This window comes from Plecotus auritus, assembly GCF_963455305.1.
Source record: "Plecotus auritus genome assembly, chromosome: 1".
Lineage (NCBI taxonomy): Eukaryota > Metazoa > Chordata > Mammalia > Chiroptera > Vespertilionidae > Plecotus > Plecotus auritus.
In genome coordinates this window covers 166,541,106-166,562,289 of record NC_137770.1, presented here as the reverse complement: position 1 = coordinate 166,562,289, position 21,184 = coordinate 166,541,106, and the positions used below count along the sequence as shown (strand labels likewise).

At 43.6% G+C, this 21,184-nt stretch overlaps 1 pseudogene across 1 annotated transcript; it reads right to left on the bottom strand.

Moving 5' to 3' along the window:
- Nucleotides 1–10,887: 10,887 nt before the first annotated feature.
- On the bottom strand, nt 10,888–20,522 carry LOC308241616 (nuclear respiratory factor 1-like; annotated as a pseudogene). The gene is made up of 3 exons: nt 20,463–20,522; nt 12,975–13,307; nt 10,888–12,060 (listed from the first exon to the last, which is right to left on the bottom strand). The product of its transcript is annotated as a nuclear respiratory factor 1-like (transcript).
- Nucleotides 20,523–21,184: the final 662 nt, after the last annotated feature.

Genomic DNA, 21,184 nt, shown 5'->3' with positions numbered 1-21,184 from the left:
AGTCTCCCACACTGTATCCCAGGGAAGACGGAGAAGCCGCCTGCCTGCGGTCCAGGCACCAGCAACTGTGGCTGGCTACAGCCTGGTAGACGGAGAAGCCGCCCACCCCACGGTCCTGGGATGCCAGCACTTGAGGCTGCAGCCCAGGTGAAGCCACCTGCCCACCATACCCTGCAGCTGCAAGCTGGCCTGGGCACCTATGGCTGACCAGAGGGAGGGAAGCCCAGATCCCGGTGCCTGTGGTCAGCTGGAGGAGGGAATCCAGGATCCCAGATGTGGGGCCAAGGCAGAGGTGGTTAGGGGCAATCAAGCCAGCAGGGGAGCAGTTAGGGACAATCAGGCTGGCAGGCAGAAGCAGTTAGGAGCAATCAGGCAGGCAGGCGAGTGGTTAGGAGCCAGCAGTTCTGGATTGTGAGAGGGATGTCCGACTGCCGGTTATCCCCTGAGGGGTCCCAGATTGGAGAGGGTGCAGGCCAGGCTGAGGGACACCTTTCCCCCCTCCCCCCACAATGCATGAATTTGCACCAGGCCACTAGTATATATATATATATATATATATATATATATATATATATATATACACATAGATAATATGATTACATAAGTATGGATGATTGAATATGTACAAATCAGAATATATATATATGAAACCTCCCTGTAATATTTTAGAAATAAGCTCTAATGCAAGCAAACAAAATACAAAATCCTATATAATAAAAGCCTAATATGCTAAGTGTCCAGTCGTCCGTTCAACCAATCAAAGCGTAATATGCTAATGATATGCTAAGGCCACTCAACTGCTTGCTATGACATGCACTGACCACCAGGGAGCAGACAGTCAACCGGTCGACCAGTCACTATGACATGCACTCACCACCAAGGGGCAGACAGTCGACCAGTCGACCAGTTGACCAGTCGCTATGATGTGCTCCAACCAGTAGGTTAGCTTGCTGCTGGGGTCCGGCTGATCGGAACTGAGTGAGATGGGCTGAACACGCCCTGGAGCCCTCCTGCGTCCCTCTCTGGCCCCAATCGTGAACCGGTGGGGTCCCTCGACCTGGCCTGCGCCCTCTCACAATCCAGGACCCCTTGGGGGATGTCAGAGAGCCAGTTTCAACCCAATGGTAGAACAACTGGTTGCTATGACGTGCACTGACCAGCAGGGGGAAGATGCTCAATGCAGGAGCTGACCCCTGGTGGTCAGTGTGCTCCCACAGGGGAGCGCTGCTCAGCCAGAAGCCGGGCTCAATGGCTGGTGAGCACAGAGGTGGTGGCAGGAGCCTCTCCCACCTCCACAGCAGTGCTAAGGATGTCTGACTGACAGCTTAGGGGAGCGGGCCTAAGCCAGCAGTCAGATATCCCCTGAGGACTCCCGTACTGCGAGAGGGTGCAGGCCGGGCTGAGGGACTCTCCCGAGTGCACAAGTTTTGTGCACCAGGCCTCTAGTATAAAATGAAAGACATGGTCTGCTTGCATCTTTTCTTCTCTCTAAAATTCCAGAGTATTTTTCCCTTACTGTGTTTAGATCATAGATTTACTATTATTAAAAACAATCTCTATATTAATATCTATAGTCTTTTCAAGATGTGCTTGAAAATTCAATGTCTGATGATGAGAGCATTGGTGAAGCTGGATTTGACCAAGAGTTCAATAGCAGAAAGGATTCCATTGCTCTCTGACATTTGTGAAATAAACAGATTTCTGGGCCTCCACCCCTGGCAATGCAGGGACCACATGGACAGTACTTCATAGTCATAACAAAGGAGAAAGGTAGGGAGTGAAGGGAACAGCACCACAGCACACTCTCTGAGGGGCAGAGCTCCCTGAATAACCAACTCTGCCACAGAAATGGGGGCTCTGCTGCCCGTGAGGTGGGTAAGGACTAACATAGAGAATGAACAAATACCATGTTTTCTAGTCTGATGACACTTTATAAATACATGTTTTTAAACAAGTAGAACAAAGTTGCAGTGATTTCTGCAGTGATTGTGTGAAATTACTTCATCAGTAACCAGAATCCAGCTCAAATTCATGAGACCTGCTCGAGCCAAAGCTGAGACCTATGTGTAATGTCAATAATTTGAGACATTTTGAAAAGCACAAGACTTAAAATGAGGGCTAAAATAAGACTTCTCAGTGAAATTGATGGTATAATTTGTAATTTCACATATCTAAATGATCTTTTCTCAGTGAATAGCTAGGATTGAACATATTTCATTAAATTAAATTTATTTTTTTCTTTATTGATTAAGGTATTACATATGTGTCCTTATCTCCTCATTGCACCCCACATCCCCCCTACTTATGCCCTCACCCCCCTGGTGTCTGTGTCCATTAGTTAGGCTTATATGCATGCATAGAAGTCCTTTGGTTGATCTCTCTCCTTTACCCCCACCCTCCCCTCATTAAATTTAATTTAAACACTGAATTTTAAACCATGGGAGGGAAATAATTTTTCATAAGTTAATGATGAAACAATGATTTTGTATACTACTGAGACTAATAATTTAACCAATTGTGACATTTTCAGCTACTTAATTTGGCATCCATATTTAATTAAAAATTCTATATTTGACTGCAGTAAAATGATGACATTTAGTCCATGTATATTATAGATATTTCTTTATTACTCTTGAAAAAAAAATCACATTTTTATGTGCACGAATCTAATATCTAGAAACAAAAGAGGAAAGTATAAAATAAATTTTAAAAGTAGTAGGTTTTTTGTCTACAAAAATATAAACACATAGATGTGTCCATTTAGTTACATTTTTGTAGACAAAACAGAGAAATATTCATTTTAATACAATTTTAAATAAATTTATTTTTAAATATTAAAAGTGCCACTGCCACTTAAAAACAATATGTTCTTCTTCAATGTTAAACTCAGTTATTGGTTATCTGAGAAGAGCTATTTAGAGACTACAATACTATCATTATGTATCATTATCGTCATAACAGAAGTTATCACCCTTTTTTAGTGCAGATTATGTTCTCAAGATTATACTAGGTGCTTTACAAACAGATAAGGGTATCATCACAAGTGAGGCTGTGTATATTTTATTAAGTACTTTTTCAGATGAGAAAACTAAACTCAGATGCTACATTCTCTGCCCAAAGCAGCAAATCTGTCTGACACAAAACTGATGCTCACTCTTGCCCCCTGTCTTTAAAGCACCAGTTTTAAAAAGCCATACTCTATGTTCTAATAATCATATTAATGTGTTGTCCTAAGAATTTGAATTTAATTTTTACAATTCTATATTCTTTACTCATAGTGCACAATTTAAAGCTAGAAACACATCACACTTTTGTTTTTGTAGAATAACATTTTATTGATATGAACAATACTAAATGAAATTTAATAATATAAAATTTAATCAAACATAAATAGTTTTAGTATATTTTAATGCTATTCCACATCATTATACTCAAAATGGAGAATTAACTTATATAATAGGAGCCAAACTTAAAGACAGTTAAGTAGTTACTAAGTAATGAGCAAAAGAAGAAAAAAATATTGTTGTTTTTTTAAGTTTAAAAAAATGTTGAAACAATTTCTTAGAAGTTTTACCGAACTATCTTTCATTATTTTCTAAGAATATACTTTGTATTTAGGGAATAAAACACAATGAAAGATAAGGAAGAGTTCCTATTAATCAATATTGTAGTTTTCTCACTTTTCCAAGTGAATTAATAATAAATACATGAATGCAAGTAGTTTAAAAATGGCATAAATTAATCTAGAGCAAAGCATTATTATGCTTTAATGTTAAATAAAACTAATCTAGAGAGCAGAGATGCATTTAGCTATGTATTTGTTTTTTCATAGTTATTGGAAAACAGCGTTTTTTAACTTTTAAGATTAATTTAAGTAAACTTTACTCTTTAAAAGTAAAGTTTTATTTTCCCTCTGTTGAGAACATTTAACAATTACCTTATACTTTTGTGTGTATATATAAACACACATTTTATACAAAATGATACTTGCTGTGAAATTAACATTTTCTCTCTGAAATTGAACTCAATGAGGTTAAACTTTTTTGGTAGCAATCAGAATTGGCCTGGCCCTAAAGGAAGCAGTTAGAAAGATCTTGAGCCCCATATTTGGAAAGGCTTTTAGTCTGAAGTGTCCCTCATCAGGAAAGGGTGGCTGACCCACTTGCAATTGCCACTAGGTGGAAGTCAAGGCACTCCCGCAGCCAGGCCCTTGCTACAGGCCCAAGACTGGCCTTGCCAACATTTCACCCAAAGCCCTAGTGTGGAAAGGAGGGCCATGTCAGACTCACTGCCATGTGCAGGCCCTGTGCCCTCTCAGATGCCCACAAAGATGCTGACAGCTGCATGGAACATTAATCTACCACCTCTCTGAATACTGAACCTCAGCCAGGAATGTAAAAGAAAAGAGTGAGCATCTTATAACCACAGCCAAGCTCGTGACGGTCTGATCACTCCAAAGCCTCGAGATGGTTCTGAAGACTATCCACACAATCAAGTTTTGTAGATAAGCTTTCCTCTTTTAATCTTTTCTCCCAACATATCTGAACAGCTCAACAGCTCTTGCTGTTGCTCCTTGTTTTAATTGGCCCTACTCATACTTCAAATATCAGTAGTTTGCTCAAGAGCACCCAAATTTATATTTCTACCCAAACAAAGTTAAGACACCGTATCCAGGAACTAGGCACTGTGGAGGGCCACTTACTGTATTTATCTGAGGGAAGCCAATCGTTGTGAATTTCTGTACCAAACACAGACTTCAGATAGCACACCCAGCCATCACCATGAAAAGGGGCAAAGTTGGCAGATGGACCACAATTACCATCAGAATCATGACCCACATAGTCAAGGTAGGGTCTGCCTTGTCCAGATTGGAAGCACAAAGCACAATAATCAAAGTTCCTTTCATTCAGCTTCATGAAGAAAATAAATGGAATTACTGAATAATCACTAAGACTATAAAATTGAATTAATTCTACCTAATTAATTGATAACTTGAACATAATTATATGTACATGCTAAAATGACACTTCAGTTACAGTGAGGCTCCAACATAAATTTCCAATTATCTCCTGAAGAAAGAATTCATGAAAATCTTCACAAAATTGACCAAAAGTGTTCTGGGGCCTTCTATCTTTCTTGTCTCCTTGCACTGCTCATGTTCCTTGACCTCTTCTCTGTACTTCAGTTCTTTCGTGTCATCAGAAAGCACCGAAAAAGTGCTTATTTTTTATATTAGAACCATCAACTAACTCTCTGTTTATGAAGTTGATCAATGGAATTTCCAGTACAATTACTATCAATGGATTCCTACTGCGGCTTGTTCCCTATATTATGACCAAATTCCAACTTTATGCATTAGTTCACCAGTTTTGAGACATTATAGAGCTTAATCCACCAAGGTTAAGTCACTGTATAATGTCCCCCAGAGGCCATCATTAAATTGTGGTGACAGTGTCAAATTGTTTCTTTCTAGCTGCTGAGCTAAAGGATGTAATTCCATTATATTTTGACTCATCTCTGCTCCAGAGAAGCTGTCAAAGTCTGCTTCAATAGAGTGGATGGTATGCTCCATGGTCCCTATGGGCAGCAAAAACCAAGAGTGACATCCAGCCATTCATTGTTCTATCATGAAATGCTACACACAACCCAAGTATGCTATCCTATATAATAAAGAGCTAATATGCAAATAGTCATCACACCCTCATGCCCTCACACCCTCACGCCCTCACGCCCTTGCGGCCTTGCACCCTTGCGCTGGAACTGCTCAGACACTCAACACTGGGGAGAGAAGAATGGGGACCAGCCAGGCACAAATGAGCTTGTGAGAGAGGAATGGGGACCAGTCAGGCTGCGGCCTGCGAGAAGGACAAGCCGCCCACCCAGCGGTCCCAGGCACCTGTGGCTGCAGCTGGCCAGAGGGAGGGAAGCCCGGGTCCCAGGTGCCTGCGCCAGCCGGAGGAGGGAATCCTGGGTCCCGGGTGCGGGGCAAGGCAGAGGCAGTTAGGGGCAATCAGGCCAGCAGGGGAGCAGTTAGGGGCGATCAGGCAGGCAGGCAAAAGTGCTTAGGGGTGATCAGGCAGGCAGGCAGATGAATTAGGGGCAATAAGGCAGGCAGGCAGGTGAACGGTTAGGAGCCAGCGGTCCTGGATTGAGAGAGGCAGTTGGATATTCCCCTAGGGGTCCTGGATTGGAGAGGGTGCAGGCCAGGCTGAGGGACGCCCTCCCCCATGCACGAATTTTGTGCACCGGGCCTCTAGTATTACATAAGCATCTACTTCACCAGCCAGTGGCACACTGCTGCCCATCATGGACATGCATCCCAAGAAGCTACTGAAAGAGGTCACATTCCAGGCTAATGCATCCATGGAGTTAACATGGAACCCAAGGTATAATGGCAAAGGGTCGGCTGATAAATTAAGGGAGAGGCTGGCAAGTACACCTCCAAGTAGTAGCCCCAATCCCTAACTCTCTTACTTCTTTTTGGTATTACTTACCTTGTAGTTATGTATAAGTGAGTTACAGGGTGACCACTCTAACTACCTATGCATTTCTATCAATTACAGCTTTATTATTTTAAATACTTGGTATTAAAAAGTCTGGTTAGATTCTATATCTGTTTACATTATTACAAGATATTTTAACATTACACCTGTCACTGAAATAAAATTAAAAGATTTTAGACTCTTAGATAATAATTTTAACTGGCATAAATTTGTAAATGGAAAAATACTTTTTAAAAGCATTGTTTGATATGTATGCAGATAATTTCTCATCAGTGTCATAATTTAAAAGTCTTACCAAAATTTTTCAAATGATTTTATATATCTTAATGAAATTAAGTATTGAATTTCATGCAAATTACCAGTAAATCTTAATTTTTCTCCCATACTACTCTGTATTTTATTATTCTCATCATAAATTTCATAAAGATTATCCCCATGTGCACTGAAACATTATCAAGATTTGATAGAGGATGAGAAACCCTGGCTTAAATAAACATTTTATATATATCAAAAACATTCATAGACTTTTGCTGTACCACCTATTGCTTTAAGCTTTGTAAAGGCAAGTGATGGGCCTACTTCATTGTTGTCTGGTGACCAGCCCCATAAATGTGTGCTAAAAGAATGAATAAATTATAAGGATAGAAAAGGACAGTCACTTTCATTCAAAAATAAAAATTTTAAACTTTAGCAACTTTGTTATTAGTAGGAGAAACTTTCAGAATCGGTTAGGGGAATTCTTTTTATCTTCTAAGAAACACTTAGAATAAGAATCCACATTAATTAATAAGGAAGAAGGATTCTGAGCAAAGAGCAATGGTTACAGGTAATGTCAGCTATGATCCTCCAGATGTCTCATTACCTTGTCATCCTATCTAATTCCCAACTTTCTCTCTTTCCTAGTCTGGTTCCTAAAGATGACTCCGTGGAAAGTTTTCCTCTTTAAAATAAAAATAAATTTAATTAACTCTTTTGAATATGTGCGTCCTTAAAATATTTTCTCTGAAATCGGTGACCACCTATAAAGAAAGGTTTCTTCCTCTTATTACAATGTTTCTCACAAAGGTTTCTACCCTTCTTCAGTGGCATTTGCCCACTTGGTCAACTTCTTTGCTGAATTTTCACAAGTCAAAGTATGTTCCTATATTTACAAATTATAAGTAGGTAAAATCAAAAGAGACCAAAAATCAGAAAATATTTACCAAGTGCTTAGTGCAAGGGTCATAGCAAAGCATCCAGTTAATAAAGTATCACTAAATACATTTACCAAACTTCCTGGTATGCCTACCACCTTCACCACAACCAATCAAAATCAGAAATTGAAGCACCCTTAGGTATTTTCTAAGTAGCAGCCACCCAAAAGTAAAAGCTACATGTCAGGAAAATGTGATTTTGATATCAGGTAAAGTTTCCTGCAGAAATAAAAGAAAAACAATAGACAAATACACAAGGGAGCAGAAGTGGGGAAATGAATTGGCTTTGGATTTAAGGGCAAAGTCATTTACGATCTCACCCACTCACATGCACCATATTTAAATAGTTGGAATGTTTCATTTATTACATGATTAATTAGCACTCTGCCTAAAATCTATGGCCCACTATACCTCAGAGCAGTATGCTGATGTAAGAAATGTCCAAACCTGTAGAGAGTTTTTATAAAATTTAGTTGAGCCAAATTGATGACAATACCAAGAAGCAAGATCTCAAATGCTCCAGAAGAGGACAGTTTTGTACTTTCTTTTATACATTTGGAATAAAGGAGGGGAGAGGGAGGAATGTTACGAAGGTTACATGAAGATAGTAGAAAGCAAGGCAAGGTGGGGATTAAATGACAGAACATTTAACAAGATTATGTGCTCTGTTGAGAGTGGTTATACTTCCCAGGGGTCTGAAAAGGAGGCATTTTAAAGGTGTGTTAACCTAGATGCACAAAAACAATGAACAGGGCTTGTTTAAGGCAAAGATAAACCTTTTATTTGTTTTAACATTGGATAATCCTATCTAATAAAGAGGGGATATGCTAATTGACCCTCACACCATCGCAAAGATGGCAGTGCCCACAGCCAATAAGGAGGGAATATGCTAATTGACTGCCCTGCCCTCAAAGATGGAGGTGCCCACAGCCAATAAGGAGGGAATATGCTAATTGACTGTCACGCCCTCAAAGATGGCGGTGCCCACAGCCACAAGATGGTGGCGTCCAGTCCCCTCAGCTCCGTGTGCCTGCCTCCAGAGTCCCCCAGTCCCACAGCCGCTCAGGGTCAGTCCGAGGCACAGGTAAGCCTTGGATGGCAGCTGCCCAGCCACCCAGGGCTGCCTGAGGCTCAGGTAACCAGGGCTGGCCAAGGCTTGCACTGCTGGCAGTGGCAGCAGCAGAGGTATGATGGGGCATCGCCCTCCCCTGATCACCAGTTCGCCTCCCACCCCTGAGGGCTCCCGGACTATGAGAAGGAGTAGGCCTGGCTGAGGGACCCCCCCTCCAGTGCATGAATTTTCATGCATCGGGCCTCTAGTCCTATATAATAAATGCCTAATATGCTAAGTGTGGAACCATTCGTTCAACCAGTCGCTATGATGTGCACAGACCATGAGGGGACAGATGCTCCGGTGGGTTAGCTTGCTGCTCGGGTCCGGCAGATCAGGACTGGGCAAGACAGGCTGGATATATCCTGAAGCCCTCCTACCATCCCTCCCGGGCCCTGATCATGCACTGGTGGGGTCCCTTGGCCTGGCCTGCACCCTCTCACAATCCGGGACCCCTTGGGGGATGTCGGAGAGCCGGTTTCAGCCTGATCCCCGCAGGCCAGGCCGAGGGATCCCATCGGTGCATGAATCTGTGCATCAGGCATCTAGTTTTATATAAAACAAGCAAATACAAGAATCTGAAACTTTCCTTAAAGGCTGAGCAAGACATGAATAATCTTTTAATGTCACATTAAAAAAAAAACACACATTAAATACTTTATCACACATGGGAGGCCCAGAGGAAAGGGGAAGAGTTGTCCCTGTACTCAAGCAGCAGAGATTTGGCCTGTTGAAAAGTCCGATGAATTTAGCCACTGGATAATCAGGACTTGCAGCTGAGAAATCCCAGGCTTGAAGAGTTACAGAGAAGCTCAGACCCAGGGTCACCCGTGAGGAGGCAGCTGTGTGGGGCCTGGGCCCACTAGGATGCGAGGTCCCTTCTGAGAGGGCCTGACCTCAGAGCTCAGGAAACACCCCAATCCTTTCTTTTCTCTTCTTATGCCCCCAGCCCAGTGTGATGGCCTGAGTAGGTGCCCTGTCAGCTCCAATCTCCTCTCTGTGAAGTTACAGAGTTAGAGGAGTAGAAAATTGCTTTCACTGGTGAATCCTGGTCTTTTGAGTTTTTCTCTCCCTTCTTCCTTTCTCTTCCAAACTTTTCCCACTCCCTCTCCCATTCTCTCCCCCTCCACACACCCACAAACACACAATGCTCACACACTCCTCAAACCCTTAATATTTCTGTTACCTTCAGTTCATACACATGACCAATTTAGGACTGACCTTAAAACCAAAGCCTTATTTAACAGTCATGAGATCAAGAGGTTTCCTGGGAAGGGGTGATGGGAGGTTGAGGAAAACCTTCTTGTCCCTGCCTGGGAGCTTTAAGGACATTCACCTGCCTGTGGCAAGGTCAGCACCTGGGCCAGCCCAAGGAGTGGCTCAGCTGCCAGGCCACGAGGCCCCTGGACCTTGCAAGCACAATTTCTGGACCCCACCAGTTCTGGCACTTCCTTCCCCGGGGGAGTCCAGCAGGGAGAGTTCTGGGTGGCCACTGGGAGGCAGCTTTGGTGAAGACCACGGTCACCTCCACCTGAGTTTGTCAGTAGCTCAATGCATGACCCCGGTATCAACAAAAATCGGTGACTGTGTCTGGACACATACCCTACACCCACTAAACTGGGTGAGTTATTTTTTTCCACAACGCACCTTAACTTCATACAGATAATTCCATGCATGATTCATATATATACGTATATATATATGTACACATATATACTTCATATATATGTAAATGTTTAAATCCATCTGTACACATATACATATATTCACATTTGCACATACACACACATAAGTATACACACATGCTTTCGCAGAAAGAAGTCTTGCCACAATTTGGCTCTTTAGGGGCAGTGAAACTAAGAACACAGTATCTTATTCCACCAATCCCAGAAAATCAAGAGTGGTGCTTTAAAAAATGCAATTCCAAAATTCTCTGCCTTTCTTCCTTTTTTAAAAAAGGATTAACAATAATTTTCTTCCAAAGTTGAGGGACTTAACTCCATTTGATTGCACCTCTGCAATGTGTAACAATGTCTGAAGTAGACTAGAAAACGATGCCATGATATGGCTGCATGTCATGTCACTGTTCCAACGTCATCACTTCCACAGCCTGGCCGTCCATGCTGACTGTGCTGCCTGCTGTCCTGGTGGTCACAGGGGCCATGGCCCCCTGCACCGGTCCGTTGCCTTGGGTGAGGCTGGTACGTGCTCACAGGGATCTGGACCAGTCCATTAGCGTCTTGGACTCCAGTAAGTGCTGCAATGGCTGCTGTGGTTTCCCCAGACAGGACGATGTGTCCCCTCCTTTGCAAGGTGGGTTCGGCCAATGTGGCGACGGCATGGGCGGCAGCTTCACTGTTGCGCGCCATGGTGACGGTAGCTTCCTGTTGCATCTCCTGGGAAGCTCCCGCTGCGGCCTCTGCCAATGATGCCACTGCCTGTGGCCTCTGAAGCTTGTGTCGTCTGGATGGTCATCTCACCTCCTTGTAACATGGCCCAGTTTTGTTGCACCTCTCCATCTGCCACAGCAGAATAATTCATTTGGGCAACCGTGACTGTGGTTGGCAATTCCGAAGCATCAGCCAATGTGGCTACTGTTGCCCCTGTGCCAACCTGGATAAGGGAGACAGTTCCATCAGGGTTCCTAAAGGTTTGGACTACGGTCTGTAATGGAACAAGATGGGTTATACTGTGTGTGGTTGCGGCCTTTGCTTGTGTTTGCGGATCTTCAAAAGCGTACAAAAGGTCCTCCCGCCATGCTGTTTATAACAGTTTTTAACTATGGTCTGGAGTGCTTGGGTCCATGACACCCTCTGCTTTTGCTCTTCTGTGCGGACATCCCTCCGGACATTCGCCCACGGGATATCTTCAGGCCACCAAATAAGCTTGCAGCTTTCTTTGCCCCAACCTGGTTTTCCCTGACCTGTAGAGTACTTGAGCATCTCTGGGATAAATGCCCGAAGCTGGGCCTGGGTCATTTTATCCACAGAGACTGGAATTCCGTCAATGGTGAGAGGCGGCAGCTCCGAGTTACCCTCCTGCGGCACAGGGCGTGTTGGGCTGGGGCGGACTCCAGGTCTCCCAGGATCGAGCTCTGGTACTTACGCACCACATGCTCCAACGGCGCTGCACCAAACACTTTAAAGAACGGGTTGGGTCGGGAGGGTGAGATACAGAGTACAATAGCTTGCTGTCCCACTCGAGTAGTATATTCCTCTAATGTGGCTCGAAGTTTCCGAGGCATGCGTGTTCGCTGTCTCTTCCAGATGGATGGATCCAGGGGTGGGCAAACTTTTTGACTCGAGAGCCACATGGGTTCTTAAACTGGACCGGAGGGCCGGAACAAAAGCATGGATGGAGTGTTTGTGTGAACTAATATAAATTCAAAGTAAACATTACATAAAAGGGTACGGTCTTTTTTTTTTATTATTTCAATAGTTTTATTCGTTTCAAACATTTTAACACCAGTGTTGATGCTAATGTGCAGTGGTGCATGTTAACACAAATGCCCTGTAGCACGCATTTTTACAGGCGCAAGGGGGAGAAGCAAACGCAGCGCAAAATGCATTTGTTTTGCCACTAACACATGTGGTTTAGTGGCCACAGTAGCGTTACTGATACTGCATCCGTATCAGCAAAAAAATGCAGCCGCAGCATGGCTAGTGTGACATGTCCTCTGTGTGTCTTTTTCCCTGCTGCGCGCGTCCACAGTGGGAAAAAAAACTGCAGTGGATACAAGCCCTAAAAGCTGAAAGTCTTTGTTGTTTTATTAACAAGTCAATGTGATGTACAGAATGTGGGAACAGGAAAAAATTGTGTTTGAGTAGAGCTCTTAATCTTACCTCAGAAAGGCTCTGATACTGTGCTCTCCAGGGGCGTGTCTCCCTACATCACCATGATAACGTGTCTACGCATTCCCAGGGTGATGTCGGGGGACACGTCCACGGGCATTACAAGGAGCCTCTGGAAGACTGAGAGGTTGTTCCTTCTACTGAATGGGCGGATATAAATCCGCCCACTCAGAAGAAGGAGCTGCGGCCGTGTTTCCCAACGTTGTCATGTTAACACTGCTGCTGGTGAAGAAGCGGAGGGGAGAGCAAGAGAACCCTCCGCTCTTTCGGCTCCGCGGGCCGGATAGAACAGCCGAACGGGCCGGATCCGGCCCACGGGCCGTAGTTTGCCCACGGCTGGATGAGACTCAAACACGTGAGGCCGTTTCCATTTCTTCCCTGTTGCCACAGCAGCAGCGGCAGCCATCCCCACAGGACCTGCAGCAGCCAGATGGGCTGTTACCTCCTCAGTGGCTGTGGGGTTGAATATGTCGGAATCATCATAAGAGGTGTCCTCTGGAGAGGAAGGCGAGTCTTCATCAGCACTCAGCATACTGTGGTCAGTGTAGGTGGCCACGGGGACCTGCTGTACTTGTTGGGCCACCGCATGGCCTTAGGTGGTAGCCATGTGTTCAGTTTGGGTCACTCCATGCTCCTCCTCCAGGTGGATCTACTCTGAGCGGCTGCACTACTGTGAGCCTATTCGGTGGAGATTCCAAAGATAAACCTTTTAATAAACAAGTTATATGCCGGGGGCATGACTACCCACCCACCATAATCTGCCCAGTTAGGAATTTAGGATCAGATCATCATGTGAAGTTATTTTTGGTTAGATTTATTATAGAGCCCCTTTTTTATCCACCAAGTAGAAGCCAAAATGGTAGGGAAACTCTAGGTGGATTTAGCAAAGCCAAATCTACCATAATCAATTATACATATATATGTGGTTAATCTGCTTTTAATTGAGCTCCATTGTTGTCATATATTTAGTTTAAAAATGAGAATAGATACAAACAGCATGATTGTTTACAACACAAATATTATGCAGCTTGCAGTTTTAGAAGATCCACTGGCAAGACTGAAAGCTCAAGTGTTTAATTTTCAGACATATTATTTTCTTTACACTTTTGTTCATGATTTCTTTGCTTTCTGAATGTCACAAATCCAGCAATTTAGCTCATGTGACATGGCAGCTGAATGGACATACTATAAAAGTTTTTATTAAAAAGAGATTCTTTCTCGTTTCTATTTATTTCTCCACTAAACAAAAGGCGATTTCACACTTGCCTGAAAAAGACCACTTTTGATTACTGAAAGAATTCTTTAGTATTTTATTGACAAAAGTAGGCTGCAATTCTCTTTCCATGCACAAGTCTATTTTGATCTTTCTCCCACATAAAAGGTATATCACAAGAAAAAATAAAACCTAAATTTATTTTTGAGGCATTACTAAAGTTGAAAATGTTGATATAAGAACTTCCAAACCTGTGGAGAATTTTTGTAAGCATCTACTTGAGTCTATTTGAGCCAAACAGATGACATGCCTGGAAGCAAGATTTCAAATGCTCCAGAGAAAGACAGTTTTACAGTTTTCTTTTATGGATTTGGAATTAAGGAGAGAACTAAGGAAGATTACAAAAAGATGAGAGAAAGCACAGCAGAGAACAGGAAGGGGAGAGGGATTTCTATGATTACAGCAAGCATGTCAAACTCGCAGCCCACGGGCCACATGCAGCCCACAACGAATATTTTTGTGGCCCAGCCAATATAATGGTATGTAAGAAATGTTTTAATAAAAATTTTGTTACTTAAGTTTTACTATATCCTGTTATACATAACCCTCCTATATAATAAAGAGGTAATATGCATATTGACCCTCACACCCTCCCACAAGATGGTCACCCCATGTGGTCAAAGATGGCCATCCCCATGTGGTCAAAGATGGACACCACAAGATGGCCGGCAGGGGAGGATAGTTGTGGGCGATCAGGCCAGCAGGGGAGGGAAGTTGGAGGCAACCAGGCCTGCAGGGGAGGGCAGTTGGAGGGAACCAGGCCTGCAGTTGGAAGTGATCAGGCCGGCACAAGAGGGCAGTTAGGGGTGACCAGGCCATCAGGGGAGCAGTTAAGCATTGATCAGGCTGGCAGGAGAGTGGTTAGGGGGTGATCAGTCTGGCAGGCAGAAGTGGTTAGGGACAATCAGGCAGGCAGGCAGGCGAGTGGTTGGGAACCAGCAGTCATGGATTGTGAGAGGGATCCTAGATTGGAGAGGGTGCAGGCTGGACAGAGGGACACCCCCCTCCCCCAGTGCAAGAATTTCATGAACCGGGCTTCTAATATATAATAAAGGGATAATATGCAAATCAACGGAACAATGGAACAACAGGTCGCTATGAAGCACACTGACCACCAGGGGGCAGACGCTCAACACAGGAGCTGCCCCTGGTGGTCAGTGCACTCCCACAGGGGGAGCACCACTCAGCCAGAAGCCCAGATCACAGCTGGCGAGTGCAGCGGCAGTGGCGGGAGCCTCTCCTACCTCCGCAACTGCGCTAAGGATGTCCGACTGACAGCTTAGGCCCACTTCCCGCCCCAGCCAGCCCACTCCTGATCAGACTATCCCACCCCATTCAAGGGTGGGGCCGGCCACCCAAATGCCCCACCCCCTATACCCCCTGGCCAGCTCCGCCCCCAATCGGCCCACCCCACCACAATAGGCCAACAGCCCCTCCCCCCGGCTGGCCCTGCCCTTGATTGAACCCCCCACCCCAATAGGGGCAGGGCTGGCCAACCTCCTGCAGCTCCTCCCCCTGCCCAGCCCCACTCCAGATCGGCCCCCCCACCCTGATCAGGGGTAGGGCTGGCTGGCCAGCCAACCACCCACAGCCCCTCCCCATGGCCAGCCATGTCCCCAATTGACCCTCCAACCCCAACTGGGGGTGGGGCCCGCTGGGAAATCGCCTGAAGCCCCTCCCCCCAGCCAGCCCAGTCCTGATCAGGCCCTGATCAGGGCGGGACAGCTGGCCAACCTCCTGCCATCTCCTCCTCCTGACAGGCCCAGCCCTGATCGGCCCCCATTGGGGCCGGGCCAGCCAGACCCCACCAGTGCACGAATTGGTGCACTGGGCTTCTAGTCTATAATAATAAAAGGGTAACATGCTAATTAGACTGGACGTCCTTCCTGATGAAGCCAGGGCCAGAGGGAAGCGAGCCAGGTCCTGGGTGACTGCGGGCAGCCCAGGAGAAGCAAGCTGGGGTCCCGGGTGCCTGCTGGTGGCAGGAGGAGGGAAGCCTGGGTCCCAGGTGCCAGAGGGAAGCCGGTGCCGGCAGCTGGAGGAAGGAAAGCCTGCTCTTGCACATATTTTTGTGCATTGGGCCTCTAGTTATTAATAACAAACTACAACGTTCTCTAATGACTGATTACTATAATCATGTTGCATTCACTTCCCTTAGCGCCTTACGCACAGGTGCAGCATTTCTCTCCACTAATACTAGGAGCAAATATTTTAGCTGCCGATTGCCACTTCATTAGTCTTGGACTGACTTGTTTGGTGTGTGCAACAGGAAATATTTTGCTTTCAGAGAACAAGAAAGATAGTTTTATTTGTGTTGTGTTTATTAATTTGTGTCTGGTAAATTAATGTGCAAGAAAAAAATATTGATTTTTATTAAAATGTTCTATTATTTTATGTTAACAATTACTCATTTATTTCAGCCCTTTGTATTCAGCATGTATCTATCTAAATAAACCTATGTTTCTATGAAAATTGAAGCTTTTGTTTTTCTTTGTGGCCTTAAACCTTGTTTATTTGGCCCGTGTTAGCCTTTGAGTTTGACATGCTTGGTTTATAGGATAGTTAACAAGATTGCATGCTTCCTTGAGATGGTTATGTCTCGAAGGGGTCTGAACAGAGGATGACTTTGGAATTTCAAAGATGTGTTAACCTAAATGCACAACCTAGATGTCCTTATTTTTAAAAAATAGTTATTATACCTAACATTTTCCCCAACAGCTTGTAAGATACCCCCCAAAAATAAGAAAATAATGATACATGCAGAAACAGTTACCCTTTGTCATTCTCAAATAGCTTGGAAATATGGCTAAAATCAAGAAAGATCAGCACTATTTACATGCTAAGTCTAATAAATGAGATATTAAAGGTAAAGAAAGCCTAAGACTTAAAAGTGTAGGCAAACATATTACTCTTTTTAATTTCTCATTCTAAAATAATATGCAGTTACCTAATGATTCCAGCTCAGTGAATAGTTTATTAGTTTTTAAAATTCCCCAAATTCCTATTTATTTTGCTAAATTTCACTGGCTGTGTATTTGTGTAACATTGTAATGCAACAGAGCCAGAAGCTGCTAGAGCAGGAAGGGTTTCAGAACTGACAGTTGAACATATTTGTCAGGCAAATCGATGTCTCTAATACTTAATATGCTGGAGGTCTTAAGAGACTTGCTCAAGGTCACACAGCTCCTTAGTGACCAAAGCAGGACTGGTCCAGCCTCGGAAGTACTGGTTCAGTGGCAAGTGCTCCTTTCCTGCTGCTTAGTAAGCCTGGGAGAGTTGGGGAAGAGAGGTGTCAATTGTCATAGCTCTACTACTGAGGACAAATGTTGCATCACTTAATCAGAATGCAGTCCTTCATTGAGAAAAATCTCAAAGTGACATCTAGTGAAATACCCAGTCTCTATGGAGAAATTTAATTAAACTTTATACCAGCACAAATATTGTGAGGGAAAACAACTCAACTCCTCTGACATTTTTGCAAGTAGATTTAGTGGAATCCATTCTGTTTACTTTTACTGACATTTTTTTTTTCAGTCAATTATCCCATGTGGTTATTTTTTTTTTCCTTTCCTAATTTATTGCTAGCAATTTAGCCATAAGAATAAATACAAGTAATTTCTTTCTTTGGTACAAACACCAGAGCTAAGATTAATATGAGTTAAAGAAAATTAACACTCATTTACCTCCCCATTTCTATTCCTAATAGTTCTGGTTTACTTATAAATCAGACTCATGGCAATACCAGAATCGAACTAGGAAGGATTTAATCTCAAATGCATCAGGGGTTTCTCCATACATAGCCCTTGTTAACATAAAAACATTCAAACCTGTAAAGAATTTTTGTGAGTTTATTTGAGCCAAACTGTCTACAATTGCTGGAAAGCAGAACCTCAACAAATTGAGATAATGCTCTGGAGAATGGCAGGTTACATCTATATTTATATACTAGAGGCCTGGCGCATGAAATTTGTACATGGGTAGGGTCCCTAGGCCTGGCGGCGATCAGAGCCAATCTGTGGGGTGACCGATGGGGCGATCAGGGGGACCCCCACTGGCACCCACCTTGGCTGGCCTGGGGACTGCAGGCTGGGGGCAGCTCCTGCATTGAGTGTCTGCCCCCTGGTAGTCAGTGTGCATCATAGTGACTGATCGTTCCACCATTCGGTTGATTTGCATATTAGGGTTTTGTTATATACTAGAGGCCCGATGCATGAAATTCTTGCGAGAGTAGGCCTTCCTTTCCCCGGCTGCCAGCACCAGCTGCCCTCTGGCACCCAGGACTCGGGTTTCCCTCACAGACCTGCCTTCATCCGGAAGGTCATCCAGAAGGACGTCTGGAAGGATATCCAGTCTAATTAGCATATTACACTTGTATTATTATAGAAGATTGCAAAGGAAGGGATGTAGGTGAGTTACATGAAATCCATTGGTGATAGACTAGAGAGGCAGAAGAAAGCAAAGCGGGGGAAACTCCTGGGATTGGATAAAAAGTAAAATGATAGACACATACTTAGGTGGGTGCAGGAACAATTAACATGATAACAATGAAGGAATTTGTGGTATCTGTCCTGGCACCCAGGTACATTAGGTTGTGCCCCAAGGGGTCCAGAAAAAGGGAAGTTACAAGTTACCCAGACATTTCAAGGGTATGTTATCATAGATGCAAAAAGACAGATAGGCTCAGTTAAGGTAAAGGTTGACCTTGTCAGTGAAGATACCAGCCTAGGATGTAACTACCCACCATAACTGCTTTGGTTAAAGTTTAATTTCAAACCATCCTTTGTGGTTACTTTAGGTCTCTGAGTTTGCAAGACTGCCATGCAGGCCTCCCCTGAGCTTGTCAGGTTAGCATGTGGCCCCTTACGTCCACTTCCTAAAACTTCAGAAAGGAACACTTTACTGGACTAGTAATCTGCCAGATAACTAAATATGGCAGGCATTTTTTCTCTCTTACTCATCTATCTCCAATGTTTGTATACCTTTATTTTGAAATATTCTGTGAAGTCTTAGAAGGTTCCAAAAGCCTTTATTACAAAAAAAAAATTTATTCTTTTTTATTACATGGGATCTCATTAAGTGGACATTAATTTTTAAGAGGTTGAAAAATATGTAGTGCATAGCAATGTAGCTCAAATTCTAACATTGACATGAATCACCTGGCGATTATGTTAAAATGTAGGTTCAAATTCAATAGATCCAGAGTGGGCCTGAGAGTCCACATTTCTAACAAGTTCTCAGGCTAAACCTTAGTCAGCACTTTAAATGGGAAAGATGGAGAGGAAAGGGCATTGACTTTGGAGCTGGGGAGACCAGGACTGAAATTTTACTTAATTGGTTCCTGGCAGTGAGAACCTGAGACAGCCCACCCCTCTGCCAGAGCCCTCTTTTCTTCCCTACAACACTCAGAGCCTCTCCATCAACATCTGCCTTGGACCCACTGAGACTGATCTCACCATGCCCTTTATCCACTCTACGTCAGGCTACCCCTAGACCCCTGGGCTGACTCCCAGTTCTCATGGTTAAATCTGTGTTAGCCTCTGAAACCTGTTTTGTGTCCTGCTCCCATCCAGCCCAGGTTCTACCATCTTTCCACTCTATCCTCCAACATTCAGTCATCCATCAGCAAAATCTCCCATGTTCATTTCCAACTGTTGCCTGAATGCTTTCCCCCTTCTTGCTTCAAAGGAAACTTGGTTCTCCGCTGATGGAACTGCTACTCTACAGTCCTCTTCATGCAGTTTATTTTGTCTCCCAGGGTTCTATAGCACTAGCCCTAGAAGTAAGCACAGGTCTTCCTTGCTCTTTATTGCTGCTTTCAGACAGTTTTCCAATTCTCCCTCATTCCTAAAAATTTTGAATTTCTGTCATCAGATTATATCACCCATAACTCCTCCTTGATATTGCCAAAATATCAAGGATTCCCTTCATTTCCTCTACCCAACCTATTTACTCACTCCTGTAATCAATACCCTAGACCTTGTTACTATTAATAACCACCTTCTCCTTAATGTTAATTCCATGCATCCCACTCTCTCCCATCACCTCCTATCATTCACCTCTGTCTTCTGCAGCCTACAATTCTTCCAGACCACTGATATGTCGAAAACATTGATTCTACCATCTATTCACTCTTCCTTACTTTCTCAATGTCTTCGTTTCTCTTCTTACCCAACTTAAAGCCCCATGATTTACTCCCTTTCCTCTCTACAGTTTTGTTGCTTTTGCTTTACAAAACTATAATCCTATTTGAATGCAAAATTTCTTCCTATTCCAAGCCATTTCGGTATAGCAAAACATTGTGGAGAAAAATACAAACCAGATGAGTGGTCTTGCTTTAAATGCTTGACTGTATACCTCAAGTGGTCTGACTCTCTGTCCATAAACTCTTTTAATCATGTAGTCTGCCATTTTATACTCTCTCCTCAAGCTCCCAATACCTTTTCTCCCACCATTATTCTCAGCTGATAACCTCACTTCCTATTTTACTGGAAAAAGTGGGAGCAATAAGAAAACAATTTCCACATATCCTACCAACATATCTATTCCCATTCCTGCATCAGTAAACATCTTTGCATTCCTGGCTATCATCATTGTTGAATTGCCAAATGCTCCTATCAGAAATCAGTCCTAAAGTAATAATAACAATAATTCAGTCCTTATGCACTAGATCTCACACCTCTCAAGCCAAGGCAAGCCTTCAGATAGCTAGAGCACTGGCCAACATCTGCCTATATCATCTGAGACCCTGATTCAGAACCACCTGACTAAGCAGCTTCCAAACTCCTGACCCATAGAAACTGGGAGTTAAAAAAAATACTTATTGTTGTAAGCTACTAGGTTTTGCAGTGATTTGTTATGCAGAAATAAACATAATAAAAAATAAATTAATGAAATGACAGATCACAAGATCAGCCTCATATCCACTCATTAATTAGTAAGGATTTATACGCCAGTCTATTGAGGGACTAATATTCAAGTATCAGGAAGGGAGGTACAGGAGGTACTACTTCTGGATTAATGGGTTTTATAAGGAAACTAGATCAGGAGTGGAGAGAACTACAGAGTGTGAGTAAAGGATCTTTCATTCTTCTGAACCCCCAGGGGAAAGAAAGAGAAAACCCTCTAGCCTAGCCAACGAGAAGATCTGACAATTCTGTATACTCACTCGCCAGGCAGAGTGCATAGCTGCTGTCAGGACATCAGGGTAGGAGAGAAGTCCCAACAGCAGCGGGGCCGCAGAAGAGCCACATCAT